Source organism: Macrotis lagotis, chromosome 1, assembly GCF_037893015.1.
Source record: "Macrotis lagotis isolate mMagLag1 chromosome 1, bilby.v1.9.chrom.fasta, whole genome shotgun sequence".
Taxonomy (NCBI): domain Eukaryota; kingdom Metazoa; phylum Chordata; class Mammalia; order Peramelemorphia; family Peramelidae; genus Macrotis; species Macrotis lagotis.
In genome coordinates, this window is record NC_133658.1 from 645,986,261 (window position 1) to 646,010,843 (window position 24,583).

Here is a 24,583-nt window from a genome sequence, read left to right on the forward strand (position 1 = left end):
TAGAGATTTTAGGCTGAGGAACCAAAAGAAGTAAAGCATTCAGAAGACATGCTTTGGTGTTGAGTATAGTAGTACTTTTCTTCATTTTCTTAAATCATGTCCCATGTTTATATTCACATGGGGGGCTACTTCTTTTACTTCCACAGAGCTGGTCTTGCTATACAAAAGACTTGGTTGCTAACAGGACTCTTCTTCCAGAATACAAAACAGAATACAGTTATCCCTTACACGTTGCCACTCTCCTCACCAGGGTTTTGATATATTGTAGGTCAGCATAAGAAATTAAAGGGGAATTTTGGAGGAGTTTGGCAGAAGTTGTAGGTGACATGTCAAGGTTAGAAGATAATATAGAAAAAAAGTTTTGAAACTTAGAAATATATAAATATATATTGTATAACATCAATATATTTTATCTTTGAATACCATAATAATTCAGACTTCTTTGGTACAAAGACAGAGCCAAAAGATTTTATGAGGATTTTCTAGATTGTAGGGGCACCCTACATGATGTAGAAGGCAACCCCATGATGTAGAAAGGATAACTGTATACTGATCTTTTGAAAGATTGGCAGCAAAATTCCTAGAAGTAACAGAACTCAATATCTGTTTAGGGTTTAATATTTACTCAAGATCAAAAAAGGGAAAACATTACATCTTGGGACATTAGTAAATGAGACTATGAAACTTCATAATTTGAAGAAGTTAGAAAATTTCTATTATTAATTCACCAGTGGTAGAGAGTACATATCAGAAAAATTATTACAATACTAAGATTCCTGCATAATACTTAACTAAGAGCATTAAATCTTGTCCAGGTAAGGGACATAGTATAAAATATACATTACATGTTAATTTATTCAAAGAAGAAAGGAAAATCAATATTTTTGCTGGGTATCAGAGCAGTGAAAAATATTCTACCAGACAAAATTTCAACACCAAGAAATCATACCTTAGTCTAGAAGCCTCCAACCTTTTTCTGATAGGGAGCTGGGATTCAATTGACCAAAGTCTTATCATCTGCCAGCACAGGAAAGGGGGAGCAGGAAGAAGAAGGTGATGGTCTGCTCCTCTCCTTTGCCCATGACTTAACAAAGCAGTCTGTGGTTCACTTATTCCCAGCCTGTGTAGAGATATTCTCTTATCCAGAAACAAATGAGAAAGGAGAAGGGAGAGGAATAGGAGAAAAGGAAGGAGGAGTAGGAGGGAAAGAGGGAGGTATGGGAAGAAAGGAAAGAGAAGATATGAGGAGGAAGATCATAATTTTCTTCTTTCTCCTCTTTCCAGTCAATGTGGGGGCTCTACTGAGGATGATAAAACTGTTATTTTCCCAGAAATAGGTGGTAATGTGCAACAATGACCAAGGAGGCTCTCCCCCAACTTCCAGATAACAAGATCACAAGGTATAAATAGCATCCCTCTCTCTCTCTCCAGTCTTGCTTGTGAGAATGGATCTCTTTGACGTCCTAAAAAAAATGCCTTCAAACTTTGGTCTTCCTCATTTATCAACAAGAAGACCTGATTTGTGTTTTTCACTCCTTTCCACTCTCTAACTTCCATAATGCCAAATTCTACAAATTATGGCAGCTTTAAAAAAAGTTTCTACTATTTCAAAATATTTGGAAACCTACACTGTAAGGTTTGTTGATTAATCTGTGATTCTATCAATAGGTTAGTGATATTTGTCTGGAGCAGACAAAGTCATTTCATGACATTTTGAGAATTTTAATTCTCAAGTATTTAGGAAGTTGGGCTCATGGTTTAAAGCTTAGGATCCTAGCTCTACTCCCTCTGGGAAAGCAGGGTCTTAAAAATCAAAAGGAAAGGAAATTTCACAATTTCTCTTCTTGGTGCAAACTGATATTTTAATATGGAAAGTTACTCAAAACTCTTTCTTACATCTGATTTAAATCTCTCCTAGTGTTATTTGACTTCAGTTCCAAATTACCTCCACAAAGCCTATATGTTCACCACCATGAATAGATACAGTGCTTGAGTACTAAGTAAAGACTGGCAGTGGAGGATCAAATTTAGGTAAAATCTTCAATTAAAATGATTTCTTTCTCTCTAGGGACTGAGAAGCAAAGCAATGAGCTTTCTCAGTCAAAGGTGATAGATTCCAAGCTTGGATTTTTGCTTTTTCAGTTTATCAGGTTCTTCATCTACAAAAAGGGGACAGATGATCTCAGTTTGCTGTTCTGAGACTAGAAATCAAATGCACTGTTTGCATGTAGTCTTCTTCTAATGAAAGATTTTATTGTACTTCAGTTTTTTTAAGTCTGAAGAGATGAGGTCAAACTAAAAAACCAGATTGGTTTTTTTTTTGTCTCTTCAGGAAACCTGAACATTGTAAGTGGCACAAAAGTTACCATTGATTTTTCCAAAGATCTGTTTCAAGGGCCAGTCTATGGGCTGATAAACTGAGCAGAATTGGTCACCTGAGTGTCAGGAGACTTACCTCAAGTGTCAGATTCCCTTTGTGATCCATACCAGATCCCTTCTCAAGACCTGGGGAGAAAGACTTCATGAACAATAGGATTTATATTAGTATAGGTAAATTTGCAATCCATTGGGTAGAATATCTTACCCCTTCGATTGCTCATCCACTTGCTTGTGCATCTTAGTTATCAGCATCTCTTTCAAGCTGTCTCCATTGGGATGACTGTGATTTCAGTGTCTTCAGCAAATGACCAAAATAGGATTTATGATTCATTGACCCAAATTGCATTCCCACTGACAGGATATGTTTAAACCCTGATCTGCATTGGCATTCTCATTTCTGCAGAAAGTATCCCTCACGCCTCTAGAATTTTTCAGTTCCAACAAGCCCAACTGAAAGACACACAAAAGCTTATCAACACAAAAGTCCTTGACCAGAGAACATCCCAGACTTGGCAATTCTCCAAATTCTTTTTGAAGCTTTGCAAAGGGAAAGTGATTTGTGTTTTCTAAGGGAGGTGATTGATTGCATGAGACATTAGAGAAAATTTTGATCTTAGAATCAGAAGGCCTGGATTTGAATCCAAACTTCCTGGGTGGGATTTTTCAGAGTCTCAGCTTCCTCATCTATAAAATGAGGATAATTAAACCTTGGGTAACTTCGCATGGGTTTTGTGAGGGAAAGCATTTGGTAACCCTTTAAGAAACATGTTATCAATGTGACTAGTTATTATAAATCACTTTTGTTGAGGCATATATTGACAAAGTTCCTATAGGAGCCACTGCTGTGGGGTGACATATCCATGCCCACTCTATGCTTTTTGCTGTTTTCAGCATTACAGATCATTTCTACAACAGGTTCACTGTGATAATCGTGCATACATGACTCTGTGACTGTGAATGAAAGCCAAGGTACCACTGAGTCACAGAAGGTTAAAGAATGACCAGTAAACATGGCTTTTGTGGTTTTCTATTTTCTTTTTCTCTAAATGACCTATGATTTCTTTGCCTTAGGATAAAATGAAATGAAAACCTTGAATCAGAAGCATAATTTTATAATTCCTGGAAGCAATGTTATTTGACTTTTATAGAACAAGTAGTACTGTGGAGAGAACTTGGGTTCTGAAGTCTAAGAACCTGGATTCAAATCCTTCCTCTCATATTTACTACCTGTGCTACCTTGTAAAATCACTTACCATAATTTCCCATGTATAAGACTCACCCTTTTCGGAAAAATTTGCAGTCTAAAAACTGGCAGTGTCTTATACAGCAGCTGCAGATTTTTTTACTTGCATTTCCTGCTTTTTCACCCTTGTTGTCTCTGTGCTTATTGTTTCACATTTGTTACAGGTATGTTAAGTTATGTTTTTCCACATTCTGCCCAGAAATAGTTCAGAAAAGATTTTCATATTCATGCTGAATTCAAGTTCAAAATGATTCTATTTGCAAAATGAATGGAAATTGTGCTGCTGAACATCAGCCTGTCTTCCTCCAACTGAGAAAACAATCCAAGACTAGTTATGGAAGAAGAAACCCTACTGAAAAATGCCATGGCAGAAGGAGCCATGAGAGGCAAGTCAGCCAAATGGCCTGAGTTAGATAGAGAATTTAAGAGATGGATTGAAGAGCAAAGGGCCATTGGAATACCTATGGCCACAAAGATGGTTCAGCACGAGGTCAGAAGAATTGCTGATGAAAAAGAAGTGACTGATTTCAAAGGAGGAAACTTTGGTGCTTCAGCTTCATGAAATGGAATGGACCAACCATGCATCCATGCACCAGACTTGCCCAAAAGATGCCTGAAAACCAAGAACAGAAGGTCCTTGAGTTTCATGATGAATAAAATTTGAGTTCAATAATTTTATGTAATATATTCTTTTTCAAATTTTGGGTCCCAAAATTAAGGTGCATCTTATACATGGGGAAATACAATAACCTCTGTGGATCTCAGTCTCCTTCTTTCTAAAAAGAAGGGGTTGTATCAGATGGTTTCTGAGATCCCTTCCAGATCTGGAATTGATGATATTATTACATGAACAGAAAGCCTTATGCTGAAATAGGCAGGACAAACTAAGTAATTGGGTAGAGTGGAAAGATGGAAAGAAGTCATTATTAATCACCTCACTGTGCTAAACAACATGAAATGGATGCTATTATTATCCCCATTATATAGATAAGGAAAATGAGACTAAAAAAGTTCAATGACTTGCCCACTCCTATAGCTATTAAGTGTCTAGAGCATATTTAACACAGGTCTTCTTGACTTAAGCTGTGGTGCTATATCTACTGTGCTACCTTGCTGCCTCATTGTAGAGGAGTTTTCAGTATTGAAAAGGTTTAATCATAGAAGACTTCCTGTAGAAAATGTGTTTCCAGCATGACTTCTTTCCTTGAGGATTAGTTTTGAGTTCCTGAGATTACATAACCCTAAAAAAATTTTATTATGGGTCCAATTTCTGCTCTGATGATTACACAGAGGGAATACATTTTCAAAACGCCAGGAATTGTCTCAAGTAATGATGACTCGGGGAAGGCTGATTCTCATTGATTTGATCATATCCATCCCATATCTACTAATTCTAAACAACCATTTTTCACTATGTACCCAACAAAGGCATCTGACCTTTGCTTGAAGATCTCTAATGAGGGAGAACCAATTACCTTCTGAAGGCAGCCCATTTTATTTCTGACTGCGCTGATTGTTAGGAAGTTTTCATTTCCATCAGTCCTAAAAATCTGCCTCTGCAACTTCTGCTCATTGCTTCTATAGGCAGAATCTTTGCCACATGACAGCCTTTCAAATACTTGAAAATGGATATCATATTCCCTCTTAATCTTTTTCTCTTCATATAAGATTTCTCTAGTTCTTCTAACCAATCTTCATGTGGAATGATTGTGATCTGAATTCAGCTGCCCTGTACCTGAAGTATTTTTTAGCACTTAATATCTCCTTGGAACATGTGGCCCAGGACATCCAGTCCCACTCAAAAGTTCTGTGCTCGTAACACACCAGGGCAGATCCTAGGGGCTAGGTTTTTAGAAGGTCAGTGTCTGTCTTTAGTTCACTGTCCCTTCCCCAGAATTTTACTCTGGGTAAAGCTCCAAAATAAAGTTTTCATATAAGACACATAAGACAAAAAAGGGCATTTAGGAGATGAGGAAAGTATAGAGAAACAGAAAGCCTCTTAATAGTACATGAGGTTTCTCCCAGAGATAAATAGATTTTTAGGGGCTACTTCACCTAGGACTCATATTATTTGAGCTATTAAAAGTAGCAGCATAAAGGTCAGATAAAATGCAGATCTTCCCCTCTCCATACTTCCATAGTCCCAACCGCACTAGGTTGCAGGAGACACATTGATGACCTGCTTCTTAGTCTTGGCACACCTTCAAAGAAATTATCCTTGGAGAAGCCCTTCAAGGTCTAATAATAAAAATAAAATTTGGAAAAAGACAGGGCAGATGTTTTTGGTTTCTTATTAGAGGTGAAAGCAACCATAATGAACACATAGAAAAGTAGCCAATAGGAATAAATTTTCCCCAAAGAATTTCAGAAGACTAGAAGACCTTGGAAGTGCTCGTGGCTCCTCCCATTAATTAGAAGAGGTCATTTAAAGATCTAATTGATGTGTCTTGGAATTCTACATGTGAATGGTAATTCATATTCCAGAGGGAAAGGGAAACATTGATGCTAACTAGAAAGAGGAGCCTCATTTAATAATAGTTACACATAAATTGTGTATAACTGTATGTTCTATTGTAAGCAATTAATTTAAGATAGTATTTATAGTTGCAAAATTCTTTGAAGCAAACATTTTTATATACAGGATAAGAAAAGGTCATACTAACCACATACTAGACACTATGAAAAGGGACCATGGTCATGTCAGTAGGGCACAGAGAAAATGTTGTAATCTTTCTGTCCTGTGGAGGTGTTCTCCATTTTTCATTGACTAATTTGTGATTTCCTAAGCCAAATTGGAGTACCTGGAGCCAGGTACTAAACCACTCTATCCCACCTGCCAGAAAGTTTGAATGACTTACACCCAACTCTCTTGCTCTCCTTTCCTGTATTCCCCAATGAGTTCCATTTGCTCTCTCTCTCTAAACTAGATTAACATGATCTGGTCATCTGGCTGGAACAATATGACCCTAGCTCCTTTGGCTGGATCTATGTTGATCTAAGTTTCTTTCCTTCCTTTTTCCTCTTAAAGACTTTAGTCTTTTTAACTTCAACCTCTGTTAATTAGCCTGTCCTTTAAGTAGCTCACTGTCTTGCTACTTCTCCAGAGAGCTTAATCTGTGAATTATATGTGGTCATCTGTGAACTTTATGTACCAACCAGTGAACTTTCTGTAATAACATGTAGGTTTTGTAGCAATTTTGTGAATTAGAATTTAAGTCTTTCTTACCCTCCTGAGTCAGAATTGGTGAGTTTTTCACTCCAAAAGAACCCCAAGAGATAGCTCTTTAAACTTCCTTTCCCTGAGAGCATTTTCCTATCATCAATAGCTAAATAAAATCTTCAAGAGGGCTGAAATGACAAACAAAAATCAGTTCCCCTGATTCTCAGTTATCAGTCATCTTAGGGGCAGCAAGAATCACAAGAATCAACCACAGCAGTTACTTATCTTCTCAGAAAGACTTTCCTACAAAGTCTGATCAAATTAATCCTCTGTTCAATACAATCACTTTATATGTATGATCTTGGACAAACCAATTTTTTCTTTTGGAGATTTGGTAGATTTCTCATCTACAAAATGAGGTTCCTTCTCTAAGGTTCCTTCTATCTATCTTTAAGTCTTCTAAAGGGTTTTTTTTTAGGTTTTTGCAAGGCAATGGGGTTAAGTGGCTTGCCCAAGGCCACACAGCTAGGTAATTATTAAGTGTCTGAGCCTGGATTTGAACCCAGGTTCTCCTGATTCCAGGGCCGGTGCTTTATCCACTGCGCCACTTAGTCGCCCTTCTAAAGGATTTTAAGGTCCTTTTAAATCCCTTAAACTCTAGGATTCAAAATTTTCAAAATTTCTTATACAAGAAATTGAAGAATTGTTTTTTATGATATTGTGATTGGGATAAATACTAATATCTCTAGAAATGCATTTCCTTGAAACTATTTAGTCTGTTGTAATACATGAAGGTGACAGAGCAGGAAAATAAGAGAGTTTATTGTGAAAATTTAGCCAATGAAGATAATAGTCTCTTAAAGAAATTTTTGTTTTTTGTCCTTCACTGTTGAAGAGTACCTTGGCATCAAGAAGATAATTCCATGACAAGCAAGTGAACTGGATTTAAGTGAGGAAGTGCTGTACAAAGACACCTATCTCACTTTCTCTTCCAGAGTCATCCAGTCTGGTAGCCAGATATAGATGAGAAAGATAGATGCAGCAGGAGTGGGAGACTTTTTTTTCTCTTCTACTTTCTTTGTTCCTTCCTTTCATCTTTCTCCCTTCCTTTTTTCCTTTTTTTCCTTCCTTCTTTTCTCTCTCTCTCTCTCTCTCTCTCTCTCTCTCTCTCTCTCTCTCTCTCTCCCCTCCCCCCTTTTTCTTCTTTCCTTCCCTTTCCTTTGATTCACACTAGCACATCACATATTTACCTGTGAGGACTTTGCCCAAAGGACAGGAAATTTTTATCACTGAAATTTGGCTATGTATCTTGGGGTTCACCAGCCCCAACTCACTCTGGCTCACATGGACTGGTCAACAAAAGGTTACAGGCCAACCTATAAAAACTTGGTCCTTGTTTGGGTCCAGACTGACTCAGAGTAAATATAGATTGCAACTGTTTAATTTTGGTCAGAAAACCTAAGGGGTTTACCCCCTTGGTTTGATTTTTCTTTTTGACTATGCAAAAGAGGCCATTCTTTGCTTTTTTTCTTTCTTACCTGCCTTAATCACTGGATGGGCATGGCTTCACTCAAACTGAAACCTGCTAAAGAAGTTTTATTTTTATGCAGAACCAACTAAAATAACTGTAAAGTTATACATTTTTGTAGATCTTAATACAAAAAACATTTTATGACCATGTATAATGGTCAAACAAATTGAAACAATTCACCCTGCACATATGGCTTAATTTTTTAAGCTAAGCAGCTGAATGCATGTGTTGTCACTAATTGCAGTGTAATTAGATTAAAATCAGAAAACTTAACAAATGATACAACAGTGATAATTAGCATGAGGTAACCTAAACCTAATTAGATGTTTGTGTGGAACCTTAATAAAAAATTAGGTTTTTTAATGATATGAAATTAGATGCCTAAAGATGCTTAAGTGAATAATTCCAAATACAGTTTAATTTAGTAGGAATTTAAACAAATAAATTTAAGGAGTTGAGAAGAAATTATACAGCATTAAATCACAATATAATAGAAACCCTATCTTTTGCCCAGGCATTTTAGGTATCACTCCCTATGTATTTGTCTGGAAGAAAGCATTGTACTTTCAGAGCTCCAGACTTAAAAAAAAAATGTGTGTGGGGGGCTGGTTTTGAATTCTATTTCTGCCACTTATTCTTGATGTAATCTCAATAAGTAATTTTATTTCTCTAGACCTCAGTTTCTTCCTGGAAAAATGAGAGAATTGACCTGGATATCTAAGGTCTTTTTCAGTTATAAATGCTATGATCTCTTTAAAATGCTAACAGTAAAATAAATTTTCAAGACTATAAAGGAGGGTGGCTAGGTGGCATAGTGGATAAAGCACAGGCCCTGGAGTCAGGAGTACCTGGGTTCAAATCTGGTCTCAGACACTTAATAATTACCTAGCTGTGTCGCCTTGGGCAAGCTACTTAACCCCATTTGCCTTGCCAAAAAAAAAAACCCTAAAAAAAAGACTATAAAGGATTGGACTTTGAGCAAAGAGCTGAGATCCTCTAAGTTCAAATTCGATCTCAAGACACTTAATAATTATTTAGCTGCATGACCCTGGACAAGTCACTTAACCCCATTGCCTTGCAAAAACCAAAACAAAGCAAAGAGCTGAGATCTTTTTCCCTCCATGCAACTACATCTCATATCACTCAGAGAAAACTTGTCCAATTTTTCTAGGTTTTTCAAAAAAAAAGGAAAAGCTATTAGAAAAAAACAGTCTTGCATATTATAACCCAGTTTAGCATTTTCTTCTTTTCTAACTTAAGCAAAGAGACAATTGATAGCGTGGCCTGAGAGTAATTTGCTGCCCAGGATGCTTCATAAAACTCATCAGCAATCAATATAAAGCTATTCACTGACCTCAGTATTTCTTAGGCATCTTCAATCCTTTGTCAGTCTTACTTGTTCACTGTCCTCTGGTAAGAGTCTAAACTTTGGAGACAGCGGCATAGATTTGTAGCAATGAATTCACAAGCAATGATTCTGACACCGACTAACTGTGACCCTGAGAAAATAACTTTTTCTTTCTAAGCCTCAATTTCCTTGCCTGTCAAAAGGGAGTGTTACAAAAAAAGACTTTTATGCTACTTAAAATGCTATACAAATGGATGGAGCCAAGATGGAGAGAGGAGTACAGCCTCCTTTAGGAGCTCTCTCTAAAATATTTCAAAAAAACCTTAAAATTATGACTCCAACTAAATTTTCGAGAGACAGAACCCACAGAAAGATCCAGTGAGGCAATTCTCCAGCCCAAGGTAATCTGGAAAATAGTGGGAAGGCTTTGTTCCACAGGGTTGGAGGGGGCAGCAACACCAGAGCAAAGGAACATGAGCCTTCCAGGAATAGTCCCAGGGTGCCTGGGTCCCTGGGAGCCCCAGCTCTTGGCAGCAGAAGCAGTTTCCTGACCTGCCACCCCAGAGAGCACCAAGCACAACTTGGAAGATCAGCAGGGAGACTTCTGCCAGAGCGAGTGAAGCCCAGGTCAGCGTGACCTTTGTCAGCACAGCTTTGTCCCTCAGTACAACCAAGATCCTAGGAAATAGAAGCAGGCCTACAGTGTCGCCGAGCAGGAACCTCTCAGCAGCTGCTCCCTAAGTGCTCATCCCACAGAAGGTAAGGGAGTTGGGGTTGGGGGGGGAGACTGTCAAGGTCTTTCCACTGTCCTTGGGAAAGGACTCTGGGGATTTGACCATATTCAGACCCTGGTCAGGGTCTGGGGCCCCATAGAGCAGGGACATTCCTCACAGCCCCAGAGCAGAGGGGTGTACCTATGCTCTTCCACAGAGCAGAGCACAGTCAGGAGAGCAGTCAGAGCCTCACATACTGAGGTCCTTGCAGGGGTATTCCAATAATATTCAAAAGCTCAGGAAGCACCCCAAATCAGGCATAGACTGGGGAAATGAATAAACAGGAAAAAAAAGGAACTTAACCCTAAGCAATTACTTTGGTCACATAGAAACCCAAAAGACATACTCTGAAGATGAGAAAGTCAATATAGAAGTTGGTCTCAGGCTGTGAGAAGAGCTCAAAAAACATTTTGAAAGCCAAGTAAGGAAGGTAGAATAAAAATTGGGAAGAGAAATGAGAAAGATGTAGGAAAAAACATGAAAACAAAGTCAGCACCTTAGTCAAGGAGATCCAAAGAAATGCTGAAGAAAATAACATATTAAAAACCAGTTTAAGTCAAATGGATAGAACAGTTCAAAAAATTAATGAGGAGAAGAATGATTTAAAAAGCAGAATTGGTCAGATGGAAAAGGAGATAAGAAAGCTCTCTGAGGAAAACAAAAGCCTTCAAATGTAGAATGGAGCTAAAGGAAGCTGATGATTTTATGAAAAATGAAAACACAGTAATTCAACACCAAAAGAATGAAAAAATAGAAATGTGAAATATCTTTGAAAAAAACAACTGGTTTGGAAAAAACATCCAGGTGAGATAATTAAAAATTATTGGGCTACCTGAAAAATCATGATCAGGAAAAGAGTCTTGACTTCATTTTTAAAAAATTTCTACAGGAAAATTGCCCTGATATCCTAGAAGCAGAGAGCAAAATAGAAATTGAGAGAATTTACCAATCTCTTCCTGAAAGAGATTCAAAAAAAAAAATAACACCCAGGAATATTATAGCCAAGTTCCAGAACTCCCAAATCAAACAGAAAATATTACAAGCAGCCAGAAGGACACAATTCAGATATGGAGCTACAGCCAGGATTACTCAGGACTTAGCAGCAACTACATGAAGGGCTTATAGGGCTTAGAATCAAATATTCCAGAAGGCAAAAGAGCTTGGAAGCAACCAAGAATCAACTGCCTAGCAAAACTGAACATCCTCTTCCAAGGAAAAAGATGGATTTTCAGTGAAATAGAGGAATTTCAAATGTTCCTGTTGAAATGACCAAAGCTGAACAGAAAGTTTGGTCTTCAACTACTAAGACTCAGGTGAAGCATAGAGAAGGTGGATGAGAAGGGCAAATTATGAGGGATTTAATGATGATGATGATTGGTATTCCTACATGGAAAGATGATACTGATAATACTCATATAAACCTCATTTAATAGAGCAGGTAGAAGGAAATTTTATAAAAGAGGCACAGGAGAGAGCTGAATTTGAAAATATAGGATATTGTAAAAATAGAGTCAATGGATGAAAGGGAAATGTACTGGGAGTAAGAGAAAGGAGAAGTAGAATAGGCTAAAATATTTTATGTAAAAGAGTCAAGAAATAGCTTTTGCTATGGTATGGAAGGGGGAAAGGTGAGGGGGGAATGAGAGCCTTCATTCTCATCGGAACTGGCTCAGAGAGGAAACAGCATACACACTCAATAGGGTATAGACATCTAGAAGAAAAAGGAGAGAAGGGGCAGGGGGAGGGGAGGGGGATGTGGGTGACAGGGGAGAGGGTAGACCATGGGAGAGGATAGTCAAATAGAACACATTTTCCTTTTTACTTTTTGCAAGGTGGTAGGATTGGGTGGCCTTTTCAGGACCACAGGGCCAGGTGGTTGGTTGCTGGGGCTCTGGGGTGGGATGTAGGCTTGGGGCCTCTTGACCCCAGGGCTGGTGCTCTGTCTGCTACATCACTCGGCTGACCTACAGAACATTGAAGAGGGACAGAGTGAAAGGAGAGAGAAAATAAAATAGATGGTAGTGGGGAGGAATGAATGGAGGGAATTACAATCAGCAACAGCAACTGTGGAAAAATATGGAAGTAACTTCTATGATGGACTTATGATAAAGAATGTGATCCAGGTGGAGCCAAGATGGTGACAGGAGAAGAGCCTCTCTTAGGTGCTCTCTATATATAATATTTCAAAACTCATAAAATAAGGACTCTAACTAAATTTTCAAGAGACAGAGGGATCCAGTGAGTCAGTTCTCCAGCCCAAGGTAAGCTGGAAAATAGTGGAAAGACTCCACTCCATGGGTCAGAGGGACAGCCCACCAGAGTGAAGGAACTTCAGCCTCCCGGAGGCAGCCCCAGGGTACTGGGAGCTGCGGCTCACAGCAGCCGGGGCAGTTTCCTGACCTACACCCCAGGGAGCCCCGGGCACAACTTGGAAGATTAATGGGGGACCTCTGCCAGAGCAAGTGCATGAAGCCCAATCCTCAGGCACTCAGAGAGCATCAGGGCAGCTCAGATCCAGGAACTGGAAGCAAACAGAGTGAGTAAACAGGAGCCCCCAGACAACTGAGCCTTGAGCCCACCAAAGATAAGGTAGTGGAGAGAGACTTCTGAGGTTTTTCCTCTGTACCTGGAATAGGACTCTAGGGCTCTGACCACATTCAGATCCTGATCACAGTCTAGGCCTCCCATAGAACAGCAGGGGTGGCAGAGGGGTATGTTTGTGGTCATTCACAGACCAGGAGGGAAGACAGAGCTTCTTCACACACTGAGATCTTTGTTGGGGGGGGTGTTCCAATAATACTCAGAAGCTCAGGAAGCACCCCAAAACCAGGCACAGTTGGGGAAATGAGTAAACAGAGGAAAAAAGGAGGAGCACCATTGAGATATACATTGCCTATGATCCCAAGAAGGATCAAAATACTCAATCTGAAGATGGGAAGTACAAGTTCCTGCATCTAAAGACTGCAAGCAAAATGGAAATTGGGCTCAGGCTATGACAGAGCTCAAAAAACATTTTGAAAATCAAGTGAGGGAGATAGAAGAAAAATTGGGAAAAGGAATGAGAGAGATGCAGGAAAAACATGAAAAAGAAGTCAGCCCCTTAACCTAGGAGATCCAAAAGAATGCTGAAGAAAATAACATGTTAAAAACCAGCATAGGTCAAATGCATAAAACAATTCAATAAGTTATTGAGGAGAAGAATGTTTTAAAAAGCAGAATTGGCCAGATGGAAAAAGAGATAAGAAAGCTCTCTGAGGAAAACAAATCCTTCAGATCAAGAATGGAGCTCTGAAGGAAGCTGCTGACTTTACAAGAAGTCAAGATACAATACTTCAAAACCAAAAGACTGAAAATTAGAAGAACATGTGAAACATCTCATTGAAAAAACAACCAATCTGGAAAACAGATTCAGGAAAGATAATTTTAAAATTATAGGGATACCTGAAAGTAATGATCAGGAAAAGAGCCTTGACATCATCTTAAAAGAATTCCTACAGGAAAATTGCCCAGATATCTTAGAAGCAGAGAGCAAAATAGAAATTGAGAGAATCCACCAATCTCCCCCGGAAAACGATCCAAAAAACAACCCCCAGGAATATTATAGTCAAGTTCCAGAACTCCCAAGTCAAAGAGAAAATAATACAAGCAGCCAGAAGGACACAATTCAAATATTGTGGAGCTGCAGTCAGGATTACACAGGACATAGCAGAAACTACATTAAGGGCTTGTGGGGCTTGGAATGTAATATTCTGTAAGACAAAAGAGCTCAAAATACAACTGAGAATCAACTACCCAGCAAAACTGAACGTCCTCCTCCAGGTAAAAAGATGGACTTTCAATGAACCAGGGGGATTTCAAATGTTCCTGTTAAAATGGCCAGCGCTGACCAGAAAGTTTGATCTTCAAATACAGGACTCAGGTGAAGCATAGAGAGTGGAGGAGAAGGGTAAAATATTAGGGACTTAGTGATAATGAACTACATGTATTCCTGCATAGAAAAATGATACTGATAATACTCATAAGAAACTTCTCATTTAATAGAGAAGGTAGAAGGAGATTTTATACATGAAGCACAGGAGACAGTTGAATTTGAAGATATGATATAGTGTAAAAATGGAGTCAATGGCCAAAAGGGAAATGTAATGGGAGTAAGAGAAAGGAGAGGTGGAATAGGCTAAAGTATTTCATATAATAAGAATTTTTTATTGCAATGAGCTATTGCAATGATATGAAGGGGGGGGGAAGGTGAGGGGGGAATGAGGGAACCTTCACTCTCATCAGAGGTGGCTCAGATAGGAAACAGCATATATATTCAATGGGGTATAGACTTCTAGAGTAAGAAGGAGAGAAGGGGACAGGGGGAAGGGGGGGATGTGAGTGAGGGAGGAGAGGGTGGATAGTGGGGGAGAGTGGTCAGATATAGCACATTTTCTTTTTGACTTCTTGCAAGGAGCTGGGATTGGATGGCCTGTCCGGGACCACAGGGCTGGATGGTTGCTGGGCCTTAGGGGTGGTATGAGCACTCAGGGCCTCTTGGCCCTAGGGCCATTGATCAGTCTTCTGTGCCACCCAGCTACCCTGCAGCACATTTAAGAAGAGGGACAGAGTGAAAGGAGAGAGAAAATATATAGTGTATGGTAGCGGAGAAGTATGAAGGGAGGGAGTTGTGATCAGCAATGGAAACAGTGGAAAAATAGGGAAGTAGCTTTTGTGATAGACTTATCCATAAAGAATGTGTTCCACCCACGACAGAGCTGGAAGTGTTGCAACACAGACTAAAGCACATTTATTATTATTATTATTATTTTGGGTGGGGCGGGTTTGCAGGGCAAATGGGGTTGCGTGACTTGCCCAGGGCTGCACAGCTTGGTGATTGTTGGGTGTCTGAGGCTGGATTTGAACCTGGGTGCTTCTGACTCCAGGGCCAGTGCTCTATCCACTGTGCCACTAGAGCTGCCATTATTATTATTATTATTATTATTATTATTATTATTATTGTTATTTGTTTTTTGCAGGGCAGTGGGGTTTGGGTGGCTTGCCCAGGGTCATACAGCTGGGTGATTGCTGGGTGTCTGGGGCCAGATTTGAGCTCAGGTGCTCCTGACTCCAGGGCTGGTGTTCTGTCCACTGCGCCACCTAGCTGCCCCTATTATTATTATTTTTATTTTTATTTTTTCTCTTTATTGCTCATGAGGGCCTATATTTGGAGGGGGTATTATGTTTACTCTTAAACAAGAATATTTTAGTAATGTGTAAATAAATTAAAGAAAAAATGCTATACAGACATGAATTCTCAGACAGCAACTTGAAACTCAGTATTGACTACCATCGATTAATGAATGACTGAATAAATTATGGTATAAAAATATAATGGAATACTATTTTACCAGAAGAAAGTAAAAATAAATGCACAATAATAACATTTTAAAAGAAATATCTTAGAATGATTTAAGAATTCTGATCAACAACTATGATGGATGCAGCTCTTCTCTACAATCCAGAGAGCTAGGACAATCCTGGGAGACCTGTTATAGACAATGCTATACACATCCAAAGGAATAAAAACAATACAAAGAAAAACTTATAGAATCTGAATGAACACTACATTCACTTTTTAAAAATTTCCCTTATGTTTTTCTTTCCTATCTCACATTTGCTTTCTTTTCCCTTAATCCTAATTCTTCATACAGTAAATCACTAATCTGTAAACATATTAAACACAAATGTATATATACAAGTTCACCAGACTGTTCACTGTTGAGAGGACAGGGGTGGGAAAGAAGGGTACAAGGAAATTATATAACTTAAAAATATGTTTATGCATGTGAATGAATGTTGAAAGACTTGAAAAAATAAAATGACAATTGGAAAAAGGAAAACACAAACAAGAAAAATAAAGGGGAAAAATAAAAGAACTTTGATCAATCAGCAATCAACCAGTGATCAAGAAGCATTCATGAGAATGGAAGATAAAGCACCTCCTTACACAGAGATAATAGAACTCAAAGAATGAGAACAATGTGAGGATTTGTTTTGCTTGATTGTACATATTTTTTACAAGGGCTTTGTTTTTATTCCTTTCCCCATGGGAAGGAAGAGGTTGGAGGAAAAGAACAATTTTTAATTTAAAAAAGATTTTTAAAAATTAAAAATCATGATATAGGTCAGAAAAAATACCACTCCCCATACACCTTACCTCCACTCACACAAACATACTCTGTATTGAGGACCCAAATTCACAGATGCTTGTTATCTCTAAGAAGATAACCAATCAACTAACAAGCATTTATTAAGACACTGCTACATGTAGGACACTGTACCAGAAACTGAGGACTTAAAGATAAACAAGCCTAATCTCTATTCTATGTGACTGTGACAGTCTTTCAAATATTCAGAGACATCTATCAGTCTCTCTCTGCCTAACCCTCCAGACATCCTCCTAACAATCCTACTGGTTAAACATTTCTAGTTCCTTTAATGGAGTCTCTCTGATGACATTAACTCAAAACTCTTTCATACCTTAGTTGTCCTTCTCTGGGCACTCTTCAGTTTATCCATTTCCTTCCTAAAAGGTGGCAGTGAAGTCTGAACACATTATGCCAAATGTGTTCTGATCAGAGCATAGTAACATGGCCCAATGGAAAGTTCATTAGCTCTGGTATCAGAGACCTTCAGATTCTGAATTTGATGTTTACCTTCACTAGGATAAGTCCTTTGGGCTTCAGTTGCATTATCTATAAAAAGAAATGACCTCAACTTGATGACCTTTTAGATTCCTTCTAGCTCTAAATCTATGATCCTATGAGCATTATCCTCCCCTGATCTTGGACACTATGTCTCTCTGTTACGGCCAAATATGGCATTGACTTTCTCAACTGCAATAATATTCAAATGCCCCATATATCATACTGACTTTGCAGTTCAACAAAACTGTCAGAACTTTTTTTCAGATGAACTCTTTCATCAAATCCTTATGCAACTACACAAAACATCTGTGATTTATTAAGTATGTCGAACTTTTAAGGTGGTAACTCCCTTTACTATCACCATGAATTACAACCCATATATGACTTAGTAAATAAGTCTTAGGAAGGTTCCTGGGGCACATAGTGGTTTGGGATTTTCCCTGGGCCACATATCTAGCAATAAAGGTGGGACTCCAAGTTCTGTATTCTATCTACTACCAAACACTGCCTCTATATGTAACTGATTTTTTGGATGCACAGTAAGACTTTATATTTATCCCTAATAAATTGCATCTTGTTAGATTTGGTCCAGGGTTCTACCCTGTCAAGATCTTTTTTTGAATCCTAGCTTTCATCCAGTTTGTTGGCTATCCCTCCCAGCTTACAATCATTTGTAAATTTGTCATCTATACTTGTTTTCAAAGAAATGATAAGAATGTTAATCAGTATGTGGTCAAGCACAAATCTCTAGGCCATTCCTTTGAAGAGTTTATTCCAGTTGATTAATGGCTTTCTGTTTGGTTTGTCTAATCAACAAGTTCAGAATTCACTTAATTGTACTCAAACTTAACTCACATTTTCTTCTTTCCCTCACAAAAAGTACAAGTGATAATATCAAAAACCTTGCTAAAATTGCATAGTGGTTAGGCTTGTAATAAAGAGTACCTAGGTAAATGACAGACTCAAGAGTGGTAATCTGAACAGTCAGGTTACCCTCTTTTCCTTTTGGAAATTCAACCAAATTTTTTTCACATTTACAGCTGAAAGGGCAAAAATGTGTAAATTGATGGATGAATTACTCCAAGGAGATGAAAAATAGGCATTCAGATGGTGAAATTGATGCTGTTTTCCTATTTGTATAGCATCCTGGAGAATCACCAAGGTTCCTTGCAGCCCCTATAATTATGAATCTGGTTAAACACAAATAACATTTATCTATGTGTGAATTTCATTTTAGCTTAGCTTGCAGCAGACATAGGAAAACAGAAGATGGAAGCCACAGAGAAGTGAATTTTTGGATATTTGCTTACTATACTACTTGGGGGTTGAGCAGGAACTAAATGAAAGCTGCAGTCTTGTGCTATGCACAGTTAATGTTCTGACACTACTATGCTGATTTTTTACTTCTTTAATTATTTATAAAATTATGGCCTTGATAGAGTTAATTTGGCAGAATATATGCAAGGAAACAGAAATAAAGGAAGATGTTAAATAGCTAGGGGTATGAGCCAAGAAATTTAATTGTCGAATGAACAAATGCCTGTTGTTACTGTTGCCATTATTGTTCAGTCCTGTCCAGCTCTTTGTGAGCCCATGAACCAAAGCATGCCAGATCTCTCTATCCTTTACAACCACACAAAGTCTATCCAAGTTGCTGTTCATTGTTTTCAGAATACTATCTATCCATCCCTGGATGAGATACTATCTTATCCTCTGTCATCCCCTTCTTCTTTTGCCTTCTTTCTTTCCAATATCAGGGTCTTTTCCAAAAAAAAAAAAATGCTTTCTTCTTATGTGGTCAAAGTATTTAAACTGCAGCATCTGTATTTTGCCTGTCAGTGAATAGTCTGAATAATTTCTTTAAGTATTGACTGCTTTGATCTCCTGGCTATTCAAAGGTTTCAAAAATCTTCTCCAGGACCAGAATTTGAAAGTACTGGTTTTGTGATGCACAACTTTCCTGATAATCCAACTAGCCTGGTCTTCTGGTAGTTCTTGGTTCACAAATTGCTAAAGTCTAACATGTAGACTCTTAGAACCTTGCTGGTATGTGAAATGAGAGCAATTGTTCAATACCTTGAATATTCCTTGGCATTGCCCTTCTTTAGGACTGGGATGTAAACTGATCTTCTCCAAACCAGTGGTCACTGTTGAGTGTTCCAGATTTGTTGGTATATTGAGTACAATACTTTTACAGCATTGTCTTAAAATAGCTCATCCACCCTTAGTGTTCACCTCTTACCCAATTCTTACCTGTAGTTCCAGGAAGTTACAGTATGTTCAGTAGTCATACTCTAGTAATAGTGTCTTAGCAGGTAGGCTAAATCAGGTTGAAAGTAATTGACAAGCCTCAAACCAGGGACTTAGGGGGTTATCTACCCCATGTGAAAACTTCCCTTAGTGGAATGGTCAGATGAGTACAATTTGTCACAGAGACCATGAAAATGGCTAAAGCAGGTGCTTTGGTGTGCTTATAGCTTGGTCAAACATCAAAGAAACCAAGGTTATCCACTGCATCACAGGTCATTGCCCTCATCTTGACATTGTCTTGCCACCAGATTTAATTTTTTTAATGAATAATTTTATTTTAATGTTTTTTATATATTACCTAAATTTTTCCCATGTACTTCTTCCTATCTTTTCCTAAAGTCATCCATATAACAAAGAATTTTAAGAAAAAAATAAAAAGAGAACTGAGAAGACAATCAGCAAAAATCATAAATCCACAAAAAACAAACAATATAAGCAATATTCCATAACTGTGGACACCCTCCTTTCCTAACCCCTTTGAAGTAATTAAGAAAGATATCTTCTCCTAACTCTTCTTTGGGTCTAAATTTGTTCTTTGAATTTTGCCACACACACTTTTAATTATTTTGTGGTTCTTTGCATTTTGTTGATGTAGCCATTATATCTATATATCTATCTTTATCTATATCTATATCTATATCCATATCCATATCCATATCTATATCCATATCATATCTATCTATCTATCTATCTATCTATCTATCTACAGTTTTCTTGGCTTTGCCTACTTCATTTTGCATAAATTTGTTAAAGTCTTTTCATACTATAGATTCTTTTTTAACTTTGATAAATGCAACAAAAATGGAAGTGGCAGCAAAATTGGGCCAAAAATATTTAGGGGGAGATGTTTCTGAAAAAATACAGTTGTAAAACTGTTGAGGGGGGCTAATTTTTAAAAGTATATGAAATAGGAGAAGATTCTCAGAGGTCTTTTAAAAACCTTGAAACTTTATATTACCAAAAAAAGGTGACTAAGAGAACATTAATAATTGTTGACCTATTTACTACTTTCCCATTTCTAAAAAAATCTTTTTTTTAAAGACATCAAACTATAGCTACATCAAGATTATCCTTGTTCAGGGCATTAATTAGAAACAAGCATGTTTTCACAAACAATATTCATCTATGAACCAAACACCATTTCTTTCTTTTTATTTTATTTTATTTTATTTTTTTTGCTTGTTTGTTTTGGAGTTTTTTAGGGTTGGTTTTGACACTGTCTTCCTATCTCAACTGACGAATTGCAATGGCACTCACTGCCCAATGCAATTGTTTATCTATATGAAAGTTTTAACTTGCTCTACATGGTTTGGTTTGCCAGTTTCAGGATCTCACCAAATTTGTGCCAGACTGTGAAGACCTCTGATAAATGTTTAGCTTACTTCAGCTCAGCACTCCCACTCCAAGAAATCTGTGAACCTTAGACTCCCTTAAGTAGTACAGATTATAGACCATCACTGCACCAATTACTTATTTTACAATTAACTGAAAGAGGTAAAGAATATAAGATTCTAGCATGTTTATTGTTTGTTGATTTAAAATAACAACAAAACAAAAATCCTCCTCAGTTCCATTTACAACAAATTTTTACAACAAATATAACAAAACCTTTAGATTATTGAAATATATAACAACAGTATTAACCTTGCTCTCTATGATCCTAAACATATAAAAATAGAAATTTATATGTTCCCCAAAGTTCTTTGTCACTGTGATAAGAGAGATCTAAAAATCTAAATTCATTATTCTTATGGATAGTAAAGTCCTCCAGATGCTACTCTTTGCTGATAAAGTTGTGTGGTTTAAATGAAGCCCCAGAACCTTGTAGAGTCCGCTGGAAGACATTTGTAATTAATCAAAGGGTTTTGGCCTATCCATCTACACAGGAAAGACCAAGTAGATGCAGAATATTCATTTTGCAAATTTTAACATGTACACAGAGACAATCCAAGAGTATGTATACTTGGATACACAATCCAGAGAGATAATAAGGTAGTCCAGAGTTAAATAGGAAGAGGAAAGCAGACTGGATTGCTTTCAGGAAACTGAAAAGCTCTTTTATTGATCCTAAGCTTTCCATGGAAAACAAACACCCATCTTATCAATATTAATGCTACTAATAGGGCTATAAGGCAGCTATATATGGACCACAACTGCCTCCAAAGAACCCAAGATGACTATTACAGAAGACAATGGAGAAGGGCATGGTAGGTCTGAGCGGGCTGCAGGTTATAGCCAATGAGGAACACTAGAGTAGACTAGTAATGAATTTCAGCAAGGAAGAGATAATAGTCTGTTCATGTGGCAGTGGTAAGGTGATGATGATATGGTGGAAGGCCAGAATGTTCTAGTAGTGCCTGTTCTAGTAGTACAGACCTCTGAGATGTCAGGAGAAAGTAAAACAGACCCTTGTCCATTGGGTGGACTCCATTTGGTGAGTTTGGGGGAGAACCTGGACAAGATTTATGCAAGATAAACAGACAAGGTAAAGTTGCCATCTATATCCTTGGAGGGAACTCCTAAATTGAGGAGATAACAGTTTCATCTGAGTATTTTGAATTGAGAAAAGTAATGAATGAGTGGTCCTCAGGCCTAAAATAAAGTTTGAGGAATACTTTGGTGACTAAGAATCAAAGCTGATCATCTTCATGGAGAAGGCTAGTCTAAATTTCCTGGTCTACTTGGCTACCTAGCTTGAACTATCCTTCATGTTTCCCTACATTAAAATCCCCCTCTCCCCATTCCTCTAAAAGTTGATCTGCATTTCAGCAGATGTAATGGAATCATGGAAAATCAAACCATTTTGCTTGCTCTACCCCTTCCTGTCCCTCAGGAGGTCATCCAAAACTCAACCCCAACCTTCCAACCTTGCATGGGGAGGGGTAAAGAAGAAGAACACTAAAGAACACCAAGTTTCCTACCCTTCGCAATGTTGGTCTTCCCTTCAGGACAAGTGATAGTTTCAGTTTTTATGAGTCCTGTACCTATTATTAGTCTCACTTCATTCACTTCTTTCTCTGTATTGTTCTACCCCTTCTTCCTTATCGATGTTAATACTGCTTTTATAAATGAATAGAGTAGATCTGTGATTTTCCGAGTATGATGATGTTTGTTCTTCAAGACCATGACATCAGGGAGGCGATACTATACATTCATATGAATTGGATTTCAGTGAGGGGATGCTGTGCTAAGTAACCAACCTCACTGTCTTCTCCAGAGTTATCTGGGTTCAGGGACCAGATATGAATCAGGATGACTTGGAGTTTCCAGATGAGGAAATTCCTTCTACTAATGCAGATTGGTACCTTCTCTGCAATTTAGAGTCTTATTGAGAGGGTCAGTGATTTATTTGGGTTCACATAGCCAGGATGTGTCAGTGGCTAGACTTGAACCTAGTTCTTCCTGGAATTGAAGTCAGCTCTCTAATTTGCTACTTCATGATGCATTACTCCTATCCGAATCTATAGAACTGAATCATAAATGCTTTGTGAGAAAAGAACTACTACTTTTCAGAAGTCTTTAAAATAGAATTGATTATCTTTTGTCTGGTATGTTTTAAGAATGGTTCTGGTTGCAGCTGGGTGGCACAGTGGATAGAGTATCAGCCCTGGAGTCAGGACAACCTGGGTTCAAATCCAGACTCAGTTACTTATTAATTACCTAGCTGTGTGACCTTGGGCAAGTCACTTAACCCCATCGCCTTGCAAATAAAAAAAATAAGAAGAAAGACCAAAGATTTAACGTTTATAATGTCTTCTTATTTTTTCTTTTCCTTTTAAAAATAAAATTCTTTGTTATCACCAAAAAAAGGGTATGAATAAAAATCTATTTAATAAATTTTATTTAAAATAATGAAGTATGTTGAAAGAATTAGCTTTCCTTTATGCCCAAAGGGCAACAAAAATGTGCATACCCTTTGATCCATTAATACCACTAGTGGTTCTATACCCTGAAGAGATTATGAAAAAGGGTAAAAACATCACTTGTACAAAAATATTCATAGCAGCCCTGCATGTGGTGGCAAAGAATTGGAAATTAAGGAAATGTCTTTCAATTGGGGAATGGCTTAACAAACTGTGTATATGTATGTCATGTAACACTATTGTTCTATTAGAAACTGGAGAGATGGGATTCAGGGAAGCCTGGAAGGATTTGCATGAACTGATGCTGAGTGAGATGAGCAGAACCAGAAAAACACTGTATACCCTAACAGCAACATGGAGGTGATGATCAATCTTAATGGACTTGCTCATTCCATCAGTGCAACAACCAGGGACAATTTTGTGATATCTGTGATGGAGAATACCATCTGTATCCAGAGAAATAATTGTGGAGTTTAAACAAAGACCAAAGACTATTACCTTTAATTTAGGGGGAAAAGCCCATTATCTCATTATGTAATTTTGCACTCTTATACTTTATTTTTCTTCCTTAAGGATATGATTTCTCTCTCATCACATTCAACTTAGATCAATGTATACCATGGAAACAATGTAAAGACTAACAGACTGCCTTCTGTGGCAGTGGGGTCAGGGAGGGAAACAAGATTAGGGGAAAAATTGTAAAACTCAAAATAAATAAAATCTTTAGAATTTAAAAAAAAAGAAAGAATTGCCTTTCTTGAAAGGGTCATTAGGCCTGTAGTCTCAGAAATGTGCTCACAGCACAAGGTTCTACTGAACTTGAATTACTCTTCTACTGATAATTTTATATTTTTCCACTTCAATACTCAAATTTTCAACCAAGAAAGACTGAGGAAGCAGGTAGAAGCTTTTTTGGGGATGATTTTTCAATAAAGCCCTGCTCAAAGACAAGGGTATGCATTAGATAGATGACCACTTAGATTCTCTCTAGCCCTGGGGTTAAGGAATTTATGAGCTACTGAAAGTATCAGCCTTTCCTTCCGTAAAATGATATATGATTATGCTTAAGTCCACCTTTCTCTTTCTCCTCTTCCCAGTTCCAGTTCCTTTTATCTGATCGAAGAGAAGAGATTTAGTCAGAAGTTGCTGTGAAAGGGGAAAATGTACTCAAAATCATGAGGTCTGCCTGTAACAACAGGTGACTGGAACAGACTGAATGAAAAGGATAATGTGGTAGCCTTGGAATGAGAGCCACTAACAAATAGTTGGAGAAACTGGAAAAGAAGAAAA

The 24,583-nt window shown here is 37.8% G+C and overlaps 1 long non-coding RNA gene across 1 annotated transcript in view; it reads right to left on the minus strand.

The window, feature by feature from the left end:
- LOC141507544 (uncharacterized) overlaps positions 1-1,197 on the minus strand; it is a 138,497-nt gene extending 137,300 nt beyond the window's left edge. Inside the window, exon 1 of the long non-coding RNA XR_012474179.1 lies at positions 950-1,197. This is a non-coding gene — a long non-coding RNA (uncharacterized LOC141507544). The remainder of the gene's footprint in view (positions 1-949) is intronic.
- Positions 1,198-24,583: the final 23,386 nt, after the last annotated feature.